General features: G+C 45.0%; 1 protein-coding gene across 6 annotated transcripts in view; it reads right to left on the bottom strand.

The window, feature by feature from the left end:
- RREB1 (ras responsive element binding protein 1) overlaps positions 1-20040 on the bottom strand; it is a 183883-nt gene that overhangs the window by 96919 nt on the left and 66924 nt on the right. The window contains exon 1 of one of the 6 annotated variants that reach the window (XM_047858104.1): positions 9574-9643. The exons of the other annotated variants lie outside the window; for them this stretch is intronic. The gene's annotated coding sequence lies outside the window, so the exon portion shown is untranslated. Of the gene's footprint in view, positions 1-9573; positions 9644-20040 lie in introns of those variants that run through there. 6 annotated transcript variants of the gene reach the window in all.

Here is a 20040-nt window from a genome sequence, read left to right on the forward strand (position 1 = left end):
CTATTCCAGGTGACATGATCAATCCCGAGCACAGACGTGAACTGTGGAAGAATCATGAAAAAAACAAAGGCAGACCCATAAAAACAAACAAAAAGTGATTGGAACTCCTGTTTTACAAACTGTGCACCACCCAGGGTATGTAGGACTTCTTTAGTACCCACCAGATAGAGGGGGTCTTTTCTCTCACCAGCTTTTAAAAATCCATGACATTTTGTGTATTATTTCCACTAAAAATACAAAAAAGAACAATTCTCATTAGGAATACAGATGAACAACCTGGTAATGGTATTTGGACACCATGTGAATCTGTTAACGAATCTTTTTTTTTTTTTTTTTTGCACATTTGGGCTAAAAAAATACCATTTTGGTATATACATGAATACACTGGAAGGTTTATTCTAACATTTTATGTTAACTCACAAAGCAGCTGCATATCACTGAGGGGAGCTGGTGGAGGGAAGTATTCAGAAATTAATTTTCCATATAAAACTCCTGGGTGTAAATCATTCCAAAGTATCTTTCAAACTTCCCCATCTCCTTAAGCAGAACATGGTGAATCAACATATGATTAATCTAACTTTTTGGGGTGATGACTCAGGATCATTACAGTGAACAACCATTACACAAGGTGCCTTCGGAAACTAGCGTAATATCCCCCCCTATTTCAGTTTTGCCCCGGGACCGCACGGCCTCAGTCAGCCATGCGTTTTTCCTAACTGAAATTTTTATTGAGATCATTGTGGATAGGCGTGCAATGCAGCTGTAAGAAAGAACACAGAGGACTCCTCTCTGTTCACGTTGCCCAGTCTCCCCCAATGGTCACCAGCCATGCTGTCTGAATTCTTCTGCTCATTTGCTGACATCTTTTCTTGCTGTCAATGCAGCTCCTTCTGATGGCTTGTCTCCACCCCGAGGCACCAATTTTGGCCTCTAATTTGTTGTTGACTTGAACACGTGAAAAAATGGTAGGCAAGTGGTCAGGACCACATGCGCAGTAAGGATAAATGGTGTTAGAGTGCAGGCCTAGCTGATCATCATGATTCAAGGGTAGGAGTGAGTGTTAGTACTAAGACTTCCTACACCTGCATGGCTTTGCATACCCCATTCCAACACACACACCCCCCCCTCGCAGCTTATTCTCTCTCACTCACATGCTGAATATTCTGGACTTAATGCCAAATAAGTGACCTCCACATAAGTGATATATTGCTTTTAAGTCCACTGAATACCAGCTAATTAATCAATTGCTATTTCCATATCGGCAATTGGTCCTCTGGCAGAACCTGTGTCTTACTCTGAACATGATCTACCAGGTGCTGCTAAAAGTTTGAAGTAAATACACATAGCCTTCAAAAAATTACCATTTTTTTTTTTCTGGACTCACTGATCTTTTTAAGGAAGTTTTCATTTACTGGTCATTTGTACTACTTGGAACAATTCAATTACAGAAGTTAAAGGAATAAAGTTCTAAAAAAGATATGATAAAGAGCATAATGAATGTGCTTAAGAGACTTCAGTCAATAAGAAAACTGTCTCTTTATTCTTCTACTGCATTAGGAGCTTCTCAAACAAAGAGGCTTGATGGAGACAGACAGAAAGGGGCTTATCAGCTTAGGAAATGCGAAGGATGGTACAATTAACTGTCACACACTCAGATATAATTCACTGTGATGAGGCCAATGAGAGAAAACAAGGCAAAGGAAAGTGCCCATCCTGTCTTTTTACGTGTAATAATACCCAAACATCCCAACATTGCAAAACACCTTTTCTTCAAGGGTTATCTATACACGGGGCCTGAGAAGAAAAGCAATAGCCTTTGGAGGGAGGGGGGAAGGAAGGAAAAGAAAATAAGAGGAGGAAAAGGAAGAGGTCTCTTATCTGAGCCACAAATGCCCCCCACCACTCACTCCAACAAACAGAAGGGCTATATCCTACAGGTATTCCAAGGGTGGGAGTGGGGGGGGGGGGGACACCCAACTACGTTAACTACGTTTCTTTCTTAGTCCTGTGTCCTCTCTGCTCCATGGACCCAGCCCTGCCAAGGGGAAAAGGGCTGCCATGCCCTGCCCTGGCAATCATGGCAATCTGAAGGTGAAGTGCTGTAAACACACGAGGGCAGCTCAAGGAGGATCTGGACAGGAAAAGGGAGTTCACAAAGCACCTTCTCAACTGGCTGCCAGGGACATATCACAGGGGAGAGCTCCCCTCTCAGTGTTAAAAGATGCTCCAAAACCAAACAGTTGAAGACAGACGGCGACCATAAAACAGAAAACGTGTATGGTGTTAAAGATACTAAGAAAAGCAAGGTTCTTGTTCAAAACCAGATGTACAAGGAGAATTCGGTTTCTCCTCACGTGACAATATAGTTGCTTTAGTTTTCAGAGTGCCAGACACACTCGGATCAGAAACATGTTTCAAATGGTACGAAGAAGGGGGGGGGGGCAGCGGGGGGGGGGGGGCGGGGGGAACCCACCCCTCCTCCTCCCCCCTCCAAAAACTCAAAAAAGCCATGACAACACCAGAAATAGCCTGAGCCTGCTTCTAAGCGCCGGAGGATCTGTGCATTAGGAGAGGTTCCCCAGTGATGTGTGTTATAGTGAGCTCAAGCATGACTATATATGGTATGTTTACGGAGGGATTAGATACAAACACCATGCAGAACTTATATCAGGCCAGAACTGAGCTTTAAAGAGCTCGGCCTCTCTGCATTTATGGCCACAAGCTATCCCATCCCCTACGTCCGCGGACTTCAGATGCTTGGAGAAGCAGTGTCTCATGACTTCCAGGCACTCAGAGCACAGGACTCTTCCACACTGACCTCCAAGTCTCCACCCCGACCTCCTCCCCCGCCCCTCCCCAGCCCCCCTGGCCCCCCAAGGGCCGCCCACCCCACAGTCCCACAGAGGCATAAATACGCGCAGAAGAATGTCTCTGCTGAATGGGGCCTATGTTACATGGCGAAGGGCACAGACAAGCGCGCCATCGATTTCTCAAGAAACAGCTGGCATGGCTGAGGCCTCTCCCACAGGCTCCTCATCTCCACAAAGTATTTTCATCACATCAAATGTTCTGCCCTGGAGAGGGAGAGCCAGACGCTGAAGGGGGGGGCGGGCGGAGTAGGGGATAATCTGAAGATGTTTTAAAGTCCTGGGAGAGGAAAGGGAGAACAGGGGAGGAAGGAGAGAGAGAGACAGGAAGAGAAAGAAGGAAACAGGGAGGGAGGGAGAGAGGGAGGAGGAGGGAGAGAGGGAGAGAGGGAGAGAGGGAGGGAGGGAGGGAGAGAGAGAGAGAGAGAGAAAGAGAGAGAGGGAGGGAGAGGGGAAGGCTTCATCACTGGCTTTAACAGTCTTGCCCAACCTGTTCTGCGGTATGTTCTGTTAACTCCTTTCTGGCAAATGGATGCAAACAGCAACCCCTTTCTTTCCTCTTCTTTTCCCCACAGCCATACTCCAATTTAAGGCAGACTTGTAGAGAAAAGTCCTGAAGAAAAAGGCTAAAGTCATTACTGACTGAAGCCCATAACTTTTAATCATATGGTGTGATACCTTCACTACCAGCTCCCTGGGCTGTCATCTCCCTGGATACTGCCAACTTCCCAGGCCTCTCTACCTCCTACCTCTCCTCCTCCCCTCCTCCCCTCAAAAATACAAAAATTGAGGCTAGGTCCTTCACAATACATAAAAGGAGGTTAGGGTGAGCTAGGCCCAGTTTTCATGTACCTGAACAAAGCATTGTGTAAGAAGGAAGCATCACCTTGTTGGTTTTTTTTCTTCTTGGTTTTGTTTTCTGATTTTTTGGTTTTTGGGGGGTTTTTTTTGGTTGTTTTTTTTTTTTTTTTGCTTGACATTAGGCATTTACAGGGTTAACAGACAACCTGCAGACCAGAAATTTACCTGCTTAGCAACAGAAGCATCAACTAAGCCACACTGGTTGTTTTGACACAGGAAAAGCAGTTTCTACCTGGTGAAAATAGCTGGTGATGTTTCAATTGGCATTTGAAGCAACACACATATTAATCACATGAGAAGAGCAGTCAAGAAACTATGGTAAGGGAGAAAAGTCCAATGAGAGTTTACCCAGCTTAAAGGTGCAGATCAAAACCAAGCTTGAAAATTGCAGGACCACGTACAGAAAGTGCTCTAAAAGTTAAGAGCAGACTCAGGGTTGAGAAAACTGTTCTTGGAAGCAGTAAAACCCAGGCTCACTTTCCCAGGGAACTTGTAACTGCTTAGTTTTTACATCAACCAAGACAGTAAGGACTCTTCAGGTGCTGGACTTAATCTTCACAAAGAAATAGATCTCCTACCCCCCCACCCCCAAATAGTGAGATGAAAAGGAAAACATCAATCTCACAAAAGAATACACCTTTTCCTTTTAACATGTTTGCACGTCTCAATTTTAACAAAAACAAATACAACCCTGGGCCTCCATGACAACTTTGAATGACAACAACTAAATACATTCCTGTACTTTATAAAATTCAAACTATGGAAAGCTTCTTCATTTTTAGCAAATGACTGTTTCATATTTGGAAGCTCCAGGATGCAGAAGCTTGTAGAGCTGGTTGCTCTAAGATGTTTGCCGTTTTAACAGAAATTTGTCTCCTTAGCCACAGCAGAGCCTTAAAGCAGTCAGAAGTAACAATTTGGCCCAGTTGTTGAATACGTAAAACACAGCAAAAAAATAAGTCAATACCTGCTTTTAACGAGAAGATAATAAAATAAAAATAAAAGAAAAGAAAATATAAAGAAGGCATAATGTCAATGTATGCATATACACAGAATAACACATATGTATAATTAATTATAGGCAAAAGAATGTATATTTAAGAGAAACAAAACAGAAGTGAAAATCTTTAACCTTAATGGTATCATTTTCGGATGGGACCCTGTTTCAAAAGAAGAAAAGAATGATAAACAGTCATTTGTAAGGATAATATTCAAAGACTCTAAAAACCAAGTGTTAAAGAGTTTGGTTTTGACAGCTTCTCTTAAATTCCAAACTGAAGACAATACCTGATGACAAAGAAATTGTGTGTAAAGCTTAAAAGGAAATATAATAATCTAGGAAAATCCAAAACGTTCTAACAAACACCGATGCAATTTACAATAAAATTTCAAAGTGACACGGTTCTTTGAGATTATTTTTTAAAAAGCATAAATGCGAACCCAAGCCACAAAAATAACCTCTTTCTTTAATAAAGTAAAATACTTTCCCTTATTCGGAACCCCCATCTATACTCACAGTCTGAGCAAATTAAACCTACTTTCTGAAACTTACATTTGAAAAATGTAAGTTGGGTCAAAGAAACTGTAACCGTGGACAAGATGGTGGTATTTAAAGCAAAAATCTGGCTTAGGCAGGAAAAAAAAAAAAGGAAAGAAAAGGGGGAGAGAAAGGCCACAGTGATGCACTGATGGCGGGCAGAGTGGGCTGCAAGGCCAGTTGTATCTAACAGTTGTGCCCGCAACAAATGGTGCATTCATGAACTGCGTAAGCAGAGGCTGTTCAGAGGCTGTAAAGTCTGCACACGAAATGATGAGCGGCCGACTTTCCTGTTGTTCCACAGTTAAAAGACTAAAAAAAGGACTGAATTCAGTTAGAGGCACAGGCTGTCGCTTCAGCTGTGGCAAAATGGTGAGCAAGACGGTCTAGATAAAAAGGCTCCAAGTACCATTTATTCGCTTCTCAAAAGAGCTGGGCCTAATGATAATTGAGTAAACACCTCTACATAAGATAATCTCTAAGAGCTGGGGCAGGGGAGGCAGGGTAGAAACCAGAACATCCATCCATCCATCCATCCATCCATCCATCCATCCATCCATCCATCCATCTCCCCCACCCCCATTTTTAAAGAAAATATTCAGCCTCTCCAAAATCCACAGCCTCAGACCAAGGGATTACGTGTCCATAGTCTATTACCTGTGACATAACCTCTCCATGGCCTAACAAAAGAAACATCTGGTACCAGCTACTCAGCATCCCTGATAATTGTCACTGTGCCAAGTTCTTAAAAAATTAATTAGTAGCATTTACACCTGCCAGTGCAGACAGCCTATCAGGGTTCTAGCACAGGTACCACAATACCTGCCTTCATAGAAAACTCAGGGCTGCAAGAAGCAAGCATTAGATGGGAGAATTTCAAGGTTTATATATCACTTCTTACTTTTATTTATTTTTAAAATTCTCAGTGGCTCAAAAGTATTCATTTGTCTCATCAGATATAAATATAAAAGTAACCTGTTTATAAATACAGATTTGAATGCTAATTATTAGGGGTATTCATTAGAATCACCTGGGAAGCTTTTCAGAAGGATAAGTCCCAGCCTCACAACATGTTTTGGAGTGGGCCCTGACATGTGCCTTAAGGAAAAGTTCTCCCCACACCCCCAGTTGAAGAATCACTGTTTTGGGTGCTGCCACCCAGTGAAAAGGGAGCACATCAAGGCAGCACACCAAAAATGAGACAAGTGACAAAGTGGAGAGACTGTGCCAGGTGAGTCACTAGGTACTATGTTGCTCATGGAGTGAGGGCAATGGTGCCCTGGTGCAGTGAGCTGGCCACTTCAGGTTTTGCCCAGCCCTGTGACACAGACGAACCGGCAGGAGCCATGTGCCTCATCCACTTTGCCAGCTCAGGGCACACTCAGCAGGGCACGGTGGCAGGTGGCCTTCAGTCATCAGAAGTAAGGCTGACTGTCACCAAACCACCTGTTGTCCTCGGTGGTCATGCACTTAAAAGTACAGAACATCAACAAACTGCATCCCAGCTGCATGTGTTCCTTATCATCATCAACACACTGATTATGAAGGGAGAATGAGACAGACGCACCTCACTTTCAGGAGGGGCCCAGCACTGCTGGGAAGTACCTGAGTCTTAAAACCTGAAGCCACTTGGGGCCTGTTTGCTTGTATTCTGTCCCACCACCCCACTCTCAGAAGGCGGGTCACACTGGAAAGGAGAAAACAGATGCCCAACACTCAGTGGGAAAGGACCAGGAGCCGTCGTCCTGTTTCCAAGCTCAGCGAACCCGAACCGACTGCTGCCACTCTCCCCTCTCCTGTCTCATGGAGCTCCTTCTCCCAGATCCTGGTCTGCTGCCTATAATGCCTGCACCATTCTGCTATGTAAAAAACAGTCTACATATATTTTCTAGCTACATGCTGCTTTCACTGAAAAACTGCCATCAGGTAAACCAAATGTGTTAACATGGACTTGTTCTGGGAAATCAGTACAAAATACAAGTGGGCAAGCTCACGCCTATGCAAAACTTCTGAAAATCCGAAAGTGATCACAGGCTAAACGGCCTCAAATTAGCAAAAAAAAAAAAAGGGGGGGGGGACAGGACTTCGCACCGAGCGCACGCACTTTCTAATCTCTTCCTAAGAATTCACTTTTCAAAAACGAGCTCAATTACTAAACGGGCCCTTTGAAGATCTCTGGTTGTTCATTAAATTGCTGCTCGGCCGTCGCGGGCCGAGGAGAGCGCGTCAAGGTCTTCTTGGAAGGGAGGCTGGCACCGCCCACCGGGAAGGCCGGCCCGAGCCCCGCCCCCGCCGGCCGACCGAGCGACCAATCCGCGCCCGCCGCCCTGACTGACGGCCCCGCTGCCCGCTCACCGGGCAGCCCAGCGCGGGCGCTGAGGTGGGGCGGGCGGCCTGAGAGGGCCCGGGCTGGACCCGCGCCTCCTCCAGGTCACCCCCGCAGGCCCCCCGTCCGCTTCCCACTGGCGGCCCTCGGCGGGGAGGGGCGAGTCCCCCGGGACAACGGCGCACACGCTTCCAGCCGTGCGAACACACTTGTGCTTCGACGGCTTCCCCAGCGCACAAAGGCTGGTCCGCCGAGGGAAGGGGCGGCGTGCCCAGGCCGCCTTCCGCCCGCGCGTCCTCCCAGGCCCCTCCCCGGCCCCCAGCCGGCCGCCCACCCGCAAGCCCGCAGCGGCAGCGCAGGCGACACCCAGCCGCACAGCCTGGAGTCTGCAGCCCGCGGGGGGACGCGAGCCTGAGGGGTGGCTCGGGTGTTCTCCCCGCAGCCCCCTGTCGTGCACAGGGCTCTGCCGTTGTGGTCGGAGCAGCCGCAGGGATGACTGTGCAACGAGGGAGCCGGACACGACACCGACACCCGGGGGGGGGGGGGGCAAGCTTTATTTGACTGCTTCCACACACTGCACTGAATTGAGGGGCAAGAAAGACGACAATATTTATTGCCAGTAATTCTAAAGACATGCATCTCCTTTAGAAAAAGCACAAGTCACGTTCCTGGTTTTGAAAAGGCTACAGAGGCGAAAGTTTTACAGTATTACATGATTTCTGAAAAGAGTATGTGTAGTCTCTATTTGGCCATATTTCATTCTAGCACTTGTTTTATGACTTAACGTGTTAACCCCTAGAACCAAACTGGTTATCTAAGGGCAATCAATCCCAAGTAATCTTTGAGAAAGTAAAAAAGACACCCCTATAAAATCGAAAGAGATCGTCAGAATCGCCGTGATAAATGTTATAGTACTTCTCTGCTGGGACCTTGAAACACTTTCTAGAAGGCAGCCCTAACAAAAGCCGAGATTTTTTTCCCCCTTTTTCTTTTATTAAAGTAAAAACAATTTTAAAATCACTTGCCTGCCAGTCAGAGGGAGCATCTGAAGAAATCAGTTTTAACTAAGCACATGGAAATGCTAGGCAAAGTAGCCTTGTCTTAGGCTCACGTAACTCGAGAGGCTATTTAAAATGTGAAACTGGATGTCTTCTCCCTAAATTCTCAATAATTTCTCAAAACTCAACATCCATGTGACCTTGGACTCTCTCATTTTCATCTATCTCTTGCAGTGCACTCTCTTTGCTAACCATTCAGCACACTGCAAGCCCTGATAAAAGTAGTTAATGTTTACTGAAACCTGTGCATGAACTGTACTAAACCCGATAGGAGTGAAAAGGCAAAGTTCTGTTAACAGCATCCATGTACAATAAAACAAAAAGAGGGGGTGGGGGACCAAGAAGGGAGGAATAATTTTTTTTTCCTTCTGATTTGAACTTAAAATTTCTCACTGATGAATAAGTCAATTATATACCACCAAAGATGCTTTTAATCTGTTACCTTTTGGGAAAATCTTGGACACAAATAAACTTCAACTATTTAACCATTTTCTCAGTGTTTCTTTCCAGAACTTAAAACTGAAACCAACCTTTTAGATCTCATATTCTCTTACTTGTTTTTGAAGGCCTAACTACCTACCTGATCCACAACCAGGTTTCCTTATACTCTTATTCATCTAAAGAGCTGTTTACAGATGGCAGCTGAAGAACTATTTCATGCAAACACAAATTTAACATCTCAATGGTTATCATCTAAAATATTTTTTCTTCCCTTGACTCTTCACTTTTTCAAATGTAAAAATAGTTCACTGTGGTCTAATCAGATCTTGAATTCTAACATTTCTTACCATTACATTCAAAGTACAGAGTTAAATATCAGAACTTACTGATCTTTTTCACTTACTGATAATCTGTCTTTTTCTCACATTTCCACATGATCCCTTTTTCTCCCATTAACTCAGTTAAAAGAGTATTTCAACTTACACACATACACACACAGACCGTATCCAGAACAGGATGCTCTCAGGTGTTTAAAGCCAACTTTCTCTCTCCCCCATCCCCCCCCCCCCCCTCCCGGCTTAAAGGGCAGCAATAGAACCAGTCACCTTGGAAACAAACATCACCCAGTGTTTGCAGAACAAACAATGGTACCTTTTCAGCCAGTACCAGGCAGGCAGGCCAAGGGGCAGCCGAGCAATTCTGGGCCGGACAGGAGTGTTAACATATTGCATTCATTCAGTGCACGAAAAAGTAGTTCAGTACTGAAAATGAAGTGCTCTCAAACGTGTGAACATTTGGCTAGAAACCATAGACAAAGCAAGTAAGGTTTAAAGTCAAATAAGGCTACCCCTAGTTAGAAAAAAAAAAATCTTTTCATTATTTTTGGAATTGTTTTACATAGCTCATGAATAAGGTAAACTAAACTCCTGTCACTGAGAATTACCTTCTCCAGCAACCAGGAAGAAGCTGCTTAAAATCTTTTCAAAGAGCACGTTTCATCTAATCATTCCTACAAAAACCACCCTTTTCATATGCCACCATATATTGGTTTTCAAAACATCTATTACTTGGCACTTTAACCCACAAACTAATTTCTAGTACTAGCTCAGATCTGACTGTGCGCTAGAAAATTAAATGTCTTCTTAAATACAGTGCCAAACAGATAAATAAATCTGTAAGGGCCCCTGGATAACTTTTTGACCTTGGATAACAGCAATGACTAAACTTTCACTTACTGAAGACTTACAAAAGCTAATCATTTGGGTAGCTGAAGTCTGAGAGGGAGAGTCTGTTACAGTTTTTAAAAAGCTCCACAGCACAGTTAACATCCACAACAAAAAATACACAAGTGTTCCTCAGATCCTCCAGAATGAAAATTTTTAAGTGTTAAAGTAACAGTTTCCTCCTTATTCTGGGTGTGTGCTGGAGTTTTCCTTCCCACCAATTAAGAGAGGAGGCTGGGCCCAACTGAATTCTTTGGACAGGAGTTTGATGTCAGTTAAATACCGCAGTAACTGGCATTTTCTATCACCTCCAGACGAAGGGACAAATGCCTAATTAACATGGACCAACATGCAGCTTAAACTGGAAAAGTGCCTGTCCTTTTTCTTTCTTTTCTTTTTTCTCTGAGATTTAGGTCTTTAACATCCTTGAGTTAAAGCGCACAAAGGGTGTCTAATGCCATCTGACTGAGGTGTAAAAGTCTAATTAACTAATGCTTTTTTTGCGGCGACAGTAAATCAGCGAACATTATTAATCTTCCTGACTGGGCCTGAGTGTGTGAAGAGGGCTTTTGAAAGGGAACTAAACAGTGATACTGGGTGCCCTTGAAAATGAAAAGGAACCCTGCAAAGTGACGACTGATAATCCTAAAAACTACCGAGAAATACTTTAAAATACCACCGCTGGGCGCAGCACTAGGCCCTGTGCTCTCAAAACCATAAGGCTGTGGCTCCCGGGGCCGGAGAGGAAGAGGAGGAGCCAGGCCGGCAGCTGAGAGCCGCTCTGCTCTCCCTTCCTCTCCTTCCAGTATCACGCAGGCGCCCTGGGAGGGCAGAACCCGAACCCTCCACTCCTGCATCTGATTCTGCACCTTTGCAAGTAATTTTTTTTTTTTCTTTTTAGTAGAACAAGCGAAAAGTATTACCCGGAATTGTCGGGGCAAGTGACTCCCACAGTTTGGCTAGTTTCAATCAATTCATACAACAACAATCCAAGCATCTGGCTTCTTGGTTTTACTGCCTGTTCGACACCAAAAAAAAAAAAAACAACAACCAAAAAACAAACAGAAAACACACATGCACATCATACTCACATCAGAAAAGCATAGATTTATCGAATGCATTCACTGAATGCCAAAATGTGAAGAGAGAAAGCCAAGAGCCAGACAAGGAACTTCTGCACCACGGCCTGCTTGGCCCTGTCTGCAAGGATGGTAACTGTTGTCAGCCCCTCCACCCTCTGCTCTGGATTCCAACTCGTTGTCCCCCCAGCCACGCACCCCATTCCAGAAGGCAAGGCCCTGAGGAAGGCACTTTCTCAGTCCCACCCTGCCCCTGCCTTCCCAGAAAGCTGGGGCCCCAGGCTGAGCCTGGAGAGCCAGCACTAGGCTTTGGGGAAGGAACTCCCAGGGCTGTGCCACTCCCGTCCCCACATCCAGAGGAGTGGCAAGGTTCAGGAAAATGACCCCAGCTGCATGCAGCTTCCTCCATCTTCTCGAAGACATCTCGGAGGGGCAGAGTTGGGAAAGGAAGTGAAAGGAGGACCAGGTGCCACGGTGGCTTGATCTTTCCCCATCCTTAGTATTTCTATCAAGTTTCTGTTTCACTGCCCCTCATCTAAGGGGTATGGGAACCTTTTTAATGAAATTCTGTGGGAAACGCAACAGGTTTGATTAATGACGTGTTTCTGCAAGCCACCTGATAATAAAGCACCCTTGAAACATCAGGTTCAGAACTCAAACCATTTTGAATAAAGATATTTATGTTTTGTTTATAGATTTAAAGGTCTTTGAAGACTGCTCTTCATTACTTGATAACACTGTTATGCCCCCAAAATCATCTTTTCTCCTGTTCAAAAAGTAAGGTAGGTTCAGAGAAACTTTTACTTATGTATTCTAAACCGACAATGCATCTGTAACCCCTCCTCCAATAACATCTCTTACAAAAAACTTAGTGAGCTACTATGAATTATCTCCATATTGCCAAGTCACTGAAACCTGAAGCAAGCTACAGATGGGGAGAAAAACCCCAGCTGACCGAAGTTCTTCAAAATAAACTCAGCTGAAATCTTAAGATAGAACTCATTTCTATTTTTTTTTTTTAAAGACAATTACTAACATCTATAAAACAAAGATGAAAGAAGGTGCAGATGGAGTCCCCTTTCCAATCAAACCTCTCTTAGACTCAGAACTGCAAAATTGCCTTGGAATTCTTGAAATTGTATTTGGAGGGTTTCTTGCCTGGAAACCTTTGTGAGGTCAGTGTTCATCAGAAGCAAGCACCGCCTGTGATGTGCGCTGGGAAAGTCTCACCGCAGCTGTGGGCATCAGGCAGGGGAGGCACTGGTCCCACTGTGCAGACAGCAGTGGCCCTGTAACTCACAGTTCAGGTGACTCTAGTCACAGGCCACCTCTTTCACCAAGTCCGCTTAGTGAAAATAATTCTTCCTGTCTCCTTTAGGAAAAATCCAGTTTTATTATTTTTTTTTTTTTTTTTCAGAAAATCCAAACAACATGGTCTTTTCTGGGTAGTAGCTTCCCCAACCCTGCTCTTTCCCAGGCTCAGCTGATACATGCTTACTGTGTGCCTTCTTTTGCTTGCTAAGACACTCCCGAAGGTTCACTGGAGCAAGCAACTTGAAAAGGCTATGTAAGTTTGAAATAAAGATTACATGCAACATTTTTTTGAATTTGCACAGATACCACATACCATGTAAACAGAATACCTGCCCCCAGCCTTAACTAATCAGAAAACCAGAGGGATGCTTTTCCTTCATATTACACAGCTGACATCAGAAATAAGGTGGCTAAGTCTCCTACCCGCATCTGGGTGGTTAAGCAGTGTAAGGATTTTGTTGTCAGAGCCCAAGAGTAGTGTTGTGTTGTTTGTTTGTTTATTTACTGAGAGAGGGGGGAGGGGCAGAGGCAGAGAGAGAATCCCAAGCAGGCTCCACACTATCAGCGCAGAGCTTGATATGGGGCTCAATCTCACAAACTGACATCATGACCTGAGCCAAAATCAAGAGTGGGATGCTTAGCTGACTGAGCCACTCAGGCATCCCTAAGAATAGTGTTTAAAGAGGTATCACTACTGAACAATTACTAAGTCACTAACACCCTCATTTTAAAGAGAAGAAAATAGAACCTCAGGTGCATGGTTTTTGAGGAAGGTCTCACTTCACTGGCAGGTCCTCTGGCTGCTGCTCTGCCTTAAAGAATACTTAGAAATAAAGGATAAATAGATAAATAAAGGATTCTTAGAAATTCCCTAGTTTTATGGTATTTATCCTTGATATGGAAGGACAATAGTGTCTAGCCTCACAAAAGCTTTTCTGTTTACTTCTACTGATTAAAAAGAGAAAACACTGCCTGGGAGCATCATTAAATCACCTCCTAAGAATATGATAATGGAAAGAGATTCTGCCCATTTTACAGATGGAAAAACCAAGGTGCAAGGTGCAGTATCTTTCCATTAACCATAATCAAGGCTGGGCTGGGTTTAGAACCTGACTAGTCACCTAGCCTGCAAATCCAGCCCTCTCTCTAACAGATCATATGAAATTAATCAGAAGGGCCAAGGGAAATATGCCATTAAGGTCTGTTGAAGTGTTTCTGATTCAGTTTACTTCTCCAACATTTCTTCCTTTGAAATAATGAGGAGCAGGTTGGGTGGGCACCTCTGGAAGCTTCAGTAGCGAGCAGATGGAACGGAATGCATCCTCCTAACCTGTCATATAAAGGCCTTCAGATCTTGCACCTGCACAGCTGTTCCTGGAGTTTGAGCATCTCATTTGCCCTCTAGAACTGATCTAATCGTTATTTTCCTAACATTCGACCTCAGAATTCTTCATATGTAGGATCCATTTTCCTCTAGGGCAGATGCCCCAGGGAGCTAGTTCAGGGGGTCCACTCATTCATACGCTCATCAAGCATCTACAAACCAAGTAAACCATACACATACACATATATGTACTGTTACTTGGCAAGAGTGTGAAGATGCTCTTGTAATAAACTAATTCCATGAAATGTGTTATTTTAAAGAATTTTTCGTCAGAGACTGCCAACAGAATCTATAATTGAAATTGTGCTTGCTCTGGAAAAAGTTTTTCCATTACAATAGGTCCTTATATTGGGAAAAATTGGGAGTAACTGCTCTAAAATGTCCAAATAACATGACATTAATTGAAGCAAAATACCCAATTAAAAACACAACCACAGGTAAACTACATATCACATTGTATGTAACATGCAAAACACAGTGTCATACATCAGATGGGAAACTTCTTCTCAAGACAGTCTGGCCCTCTGGAAGGACTTTTTGAACTGCTCAATGTGCTTTTCATCAGTGACTGATTGGTTTAGAGTAATAAGATGACAGATCATATGCTAATCAAAAAATAAATATATTGTTTCAGTGTTTTCCTCTTTAGAATAATCAATCTCTGATTAACTTTAATAATTTACAGTAAAAATTTTAATCCTCGATTGGCTTCATTTAACCTAGGAAAATACCCCTCCTCTCTTCACATGATGAATGCCCATGGAATGCAAAATAATGAAAGCATTATCCTATGGCCCTCTCCCCTAAATTATGCCACATCCAAGTAATGTGATTTTCATGTTAAAGAACATTTAAATACATCAGCAGATACTTATCATATCACATTAAATTTTTAACAGATTTGGTATAAAGGCGTGTACAAAAATGGGCTTTTTAATTGTCTACAAATGTAATGAATCCCATTTTAGTAGTAGGTTATGTTTTCACATAAGACCATCTACAAGGACATACACTAAAAGTTACTTCAGACTCACGAAAGGAAATTTTACTTTGTGCTTTATTACTTTTTTTCCCTTTTTGTTCATTTAGAATTTCCTATGGTGAGAATGAGTTAAAAAATGCAACGAAATAACAAAATCCTAATGGGGGAAAAACAAGTTTGTAGATTTAGGAATATTTCCTTTGCAATCCAAGGGACAGGATGACAGGGGGTTTGATGTCTCTCATACTCCCTCGTATTATTTCCAGTAAATATGAACATTTTATAAAGAGAAATGTTCACATAGTACTGCGATTCTGATTTACTGGCTGTTGATAGGATCTACTCACTAACATCCTCAGCAGGAACGCGGGGGCTCCTGTAGAGGGTTCGGACAAGCCCACGGAGGACAAATCTCTGGCAGTCTGGACTTGGCAGGGCGGCTGACGCTGAAGAGAGCCTAACCTGCAAGACCAAGTCCTACCCCACCCTCCCCGCCAGCCTGTATCTCTCTAGGCCTCAGGTTCCTCACCTGTAAATTAAGGGGTTCTAAGGAACAACTGGACAGTGATCCCTCAGGCCCTTCTGGGAGAATATTCCGACTAGAAACAAAGCAGACGCAAAATATAATTTAATCAAATCTTGCTCGTTGCAGCCATTTGCCTGGGGTAGATTTAAACTGATTTCACCAATGTTATTACTTGTTATGGCTTGACGGAGAATACAGCACAAATAGGGACATTCGATTAATAAAATTAAAAGTTTTCAGTGGCTAGCAAATTTTCACCTTTGCTGATTTGTAGGTCAACCCTGCCCCAAATGAAGCCACCTGCAGACGAGAGATTTGAAACACAGCAAAAGCAATGCCACTCATCCAAGCCTTATGCTGTGCCAGACACTGGGTAAGTATTTATAGTGTTTTATATCATGCCCTACAATCCCATGACATAGATCTGATTACTCCCTACATTTTACATGTGTAAAAAAGATCTGTTAAAAAAAAACAACAAAAGATCTGTGGTGTAAAGAGCAAAAGCAGTTCGTAACTGTGGCGTGTGCCGAAGGGCAAGTCATATACCTCTCCGCCTCACTGCCTCCACCTATAAAGTGGGTTAACAGAACCCCTGCCTCGTTCCTGCATTCATTTGATGAGTACTGACCGAGCACCAGACGTGCCAGGCACTGTGGTAAGGTACTTGGCGTCATGGAGGAACAAATCAAAAAAAGGAACAAAAAGCCCTCCTGGAGCATATACTCCAGCATAAGGAAAACATAACGCGTGCCTAAAAATCTAGTGGGTACTTGATAACATTAGCTTCCTCACTTTCCCCTTTAGGCATGGAAAAAGCATTAGAAAACAAATCCAACAGAAGCCATGGGCTCCGAGTCAGCCCCAAGGGAGAAATTTCTACCCAAAGAAATACAGAAGAGCAAAGATTAATTAAGAGCACCTGTAGTGAAGGACACTGGCCGGGGCTCAAATTCGGACTCTGTCACTTAGGCTGGAGTGACTCCAGGCAAATTATTTAAAGGCTCTAAGCCTCAGCTTCCCCATCTGTAGAATGGAGAGAACAATGACCTCACAAGGTCAATGCAAAGATTAAAGGAGACAAGGCACAAAAAGCTGGGGTGCACAGAGTCTCCTGCATATTAAGGGTAGCTGGTTTGATTAGGACCATCTCCTCAGACCCCACCTTCTGTATCTGCAAGATGTGAATACACTGGCTTGGTAGGGTTCTTGTAAGGACTATGGAGATCATGCATGAAAAGCATTTACCCTGACTGGCACACGATGGGTGCACAGCTGCTTCTTAGAAATGACTGAACACAAATGAACGGGAAGGGGGCAAGGAGGGCATCCTCACGGACAGAGCTCAAAGGGAAAGAGCTGGGGAGGCCACACGTGGGGCAGGAGCTGCGAGGGGCACTTTGCTCCTAACAGAGGTGCTGAGTGTGTGTCCACGGAGCAGGATCAGACGCAGATGGTTGTGAAATGACAGACCCACTGAGTCTGAGTCACCTGGGGTGGCAGCTGGCGTGTGTGGATTATGCATCCAGCTGCCTCTCTTTCGGGCACTTTCCAGCTTCCCCAGAGGGTCGAAGAGCAAAGGAAAGGTGGGAAAGGGCTTTGGACTTTGCAGGGTTCTACAGGAAGGCTACAGAGGGTAAAAATGATATACGGGCGAGTTATCAGTAAAACTCCTACATCCAGGCTCCCTTTCTCCCCAAGCAGGCAGTGAGCGTGTCCCTGCTGTCCTTTTGGGCTGTGGTGGACACCACAGTTTCTCTCACCAGGAACCACCAAAGACAGCCACAGACTTAAAAACCGGCTGGTGGGGGTGGCTGGTAGACTGGCCCCAGCCTCTGGGGCCACAGTGCTCCAGGTCGGGTGTCCACACAGCACATCTCAGGACACACATGTGCCAGGAAAGCCTTCCGGCCCCACCTTCAGTAAACCAGTGCTATTAAGGGACAAACCAATACGCCAACATTATAAACACAATACGGTATTTCAGCGAACAAGCCCCCCAAAGGGATATACTAGACAATAAGAACCTGAACCTTCTACCAAGCAGGTCTCCGCTGCCCTGGGCACCCTCCCTACCACACATCATGCTCTTGAGGGTAGCTCACCTGGAGTTGGTAACTTAGAAGTCAAATATTAAGCCCAACATATGTGATTCAGCTTTCAAACGAGTCTGTCTATGGCTGTAAAGAAATCAAGCCTCCCTGCGTGTCCACATCACTCCGGTGGCGTTAGGCACTTCAGAGATCCTGGGCACTGCTTGGTTCATCCTGTACCAGGCGACGTGGGAGGCACTCTCTGCCTCGGGCCAGAAACGAACAGGGAAGTGAGCCACGGCAGCCACCCGGAGCACAGACATGCCACACTCCCCATTCTGAGGATGCCTCTAAAGCATGCTCAGGCCAACCTGTCACTTCTCCGCTCAAAACCTTAAGGGTCCCTCCCACTTACAGAAGCTCCAGTTCTCTGCCTCACCCTGCCCCAGGTAGCCCTCCAACCCTATCATCTTCCAGTACACGATCCTCGATCCCAAATGACACCCGAATCGGCACACCCCACCTGCCCCTCTATGCCCACACTTCGGTTTCTTCTGTTAGCCTCGGCCTTCCCACAGGTGCTAGGCCTGGGGTCCACACTGCAGTGTGAATTCCTTTCCCATCGTAAAGGCAAGAACCACCATGCTCCACCATGCCTCAACCTAGTGTCCTAAATGCAGGAGCTGGCTTGTTTAGGGATATTTGTGAGGCCTTCAAATACTATGTTATGCTCAAATCTAAGCAAACTGTTAAAGAATCAAGGTTCCAAAATGCTGGCTACAAGCTTTCCAGGTACAAAGGCGGAATGAGATTTTGTGTAACAAAAGAACATCCCTTAAAACAGTGGAGACAGGCCAGAACAGGAAGCTTCCCGGCAGTCTGACACTAGCCGTGTGACCTCAGAAACACGAGCACCACTAACCCTCAGCTTCCGGTCTCCGAAAAGAGGGGAATGATACCCACGCCCCATCCATGGAGTAACACACACAACCAGCCAGCCCAAGGCCCTGGGCACACCCAGCGCTTTCCTTCCCTAACCTGTGTACCTGGCTGTCACACAAACAAAAGGAAGATGCCTCCCGCACCATTCCCCTCCTGGTCCCCCAAAGCCCCGCTGTAGCCAGCACCCCACTTCCTCCAGCTCATGTCTAGCACAAATGAGAGACCATGTTCAGAAACAACACTGAACAAAGGAGGCTGCCAACAGCTCACAGACTCGTAACATAGAAAATCAGTTTTTGGGGATAGAGGTGGTTAACTTTAAGGTCTATGTTGTGTCCTACCTCCTGAATTGAGGGGACCCGCCTACATTTTTCACAGCCCTCTCAGCCAGGTCCCTCAGTCCATGAGTACCAGCTTTGAAATGTATCCAGCCACACATATAAAATTGAACACGTCTTCCCCAGAGGGCAGAGGACTCTGAAAACCTAAGAGTAAAGGCAGTATCGTGTCCCCACTGTAGTTAATAAACCACTGATTGTCTTTGGGGCCTGCTATGTGACTTCCTACACACACACACACACACACACACACACACACACACACACACACGCATGCACCCCAGGCAGGGGGTTAAGCCCTGGGCACCAGCGCTCCCCTTCCAGAGTGACTTCATCTACAGAGAGGCAGGTGGAATCTGAGCAGAGGGCTGGGGCATGAGAGGCACAGCCACTACCTGGCTGAGTTCAAAGGCACAGGTGAGCAGGCAGGAAGTGCCCTGCTCAGGGCGCTTCCTCTTTAGGAAAAATTTCCACCAGGGGCTCTTAGCCCCCAAAACCTTCAGCCCCAGGGTCATCCAGACTGCAAAGGAGCTAGCCCTCTGCCTGCTCCCTCTGCAAGCCCATTCACTCCCAGCTGACAAACTGGTGATTACAATTACAACATAAATAATTCCCTCTGACTCCCAGTGTCCACTCCCAGAGGGAAAAGAGAGGAGTCTCTCTCCTCCAACTAATTCCGCTACCTGATAAGCCTAAAATAAGTACCAATGAGTAAAACATAACGAAGGAAGTTTAAATATAGCTGGCCTGAGTTCTATTTACTGAAATAAAGCTCCCACCTCTCGACGAGATCATGTCACATTTCAGAGGGCAGCCCACACATCCTGGGCTGAAAAACCTCTGGTGGGGGGGAGGCACAAGGGAAGGTAAATTATCCTGTTAAACGCAGCACCAAATTCTAAGTTCCTGCTACACTTTGCTGGACATGTTGTCTCCTCCACTGCCTTCTTTTTCTAAAGGGTTAGTTAGCAGTGTTCTTTCTCTGAGACAAGCCGCTCACATCATGGCCCCACTTCAAAGCATGTGATGGCTCATCACTGTCTACACAAGCCAGCCTGTCTCTTTTTACAGAATCCCATCTCAACATCCCTCCATCCCTAACTCAGCTCAACACCCCTGGCCCTACCCC

This window comes from Prionailurus viverrinus, chromosome B2 (assembly GCF_022837055.1).
Source record: "Prionailurus viverrinus isolate Anna chromosome B2, UM_Priviv_1.0, whole genome shotgun sequence".
NCBI classification, from domain to species: Eukaryota; Metazoa; Chordata; class Mammalia; order Carnivora; family Felidae; genus Prionailurus; species Prionailurus viverrinus.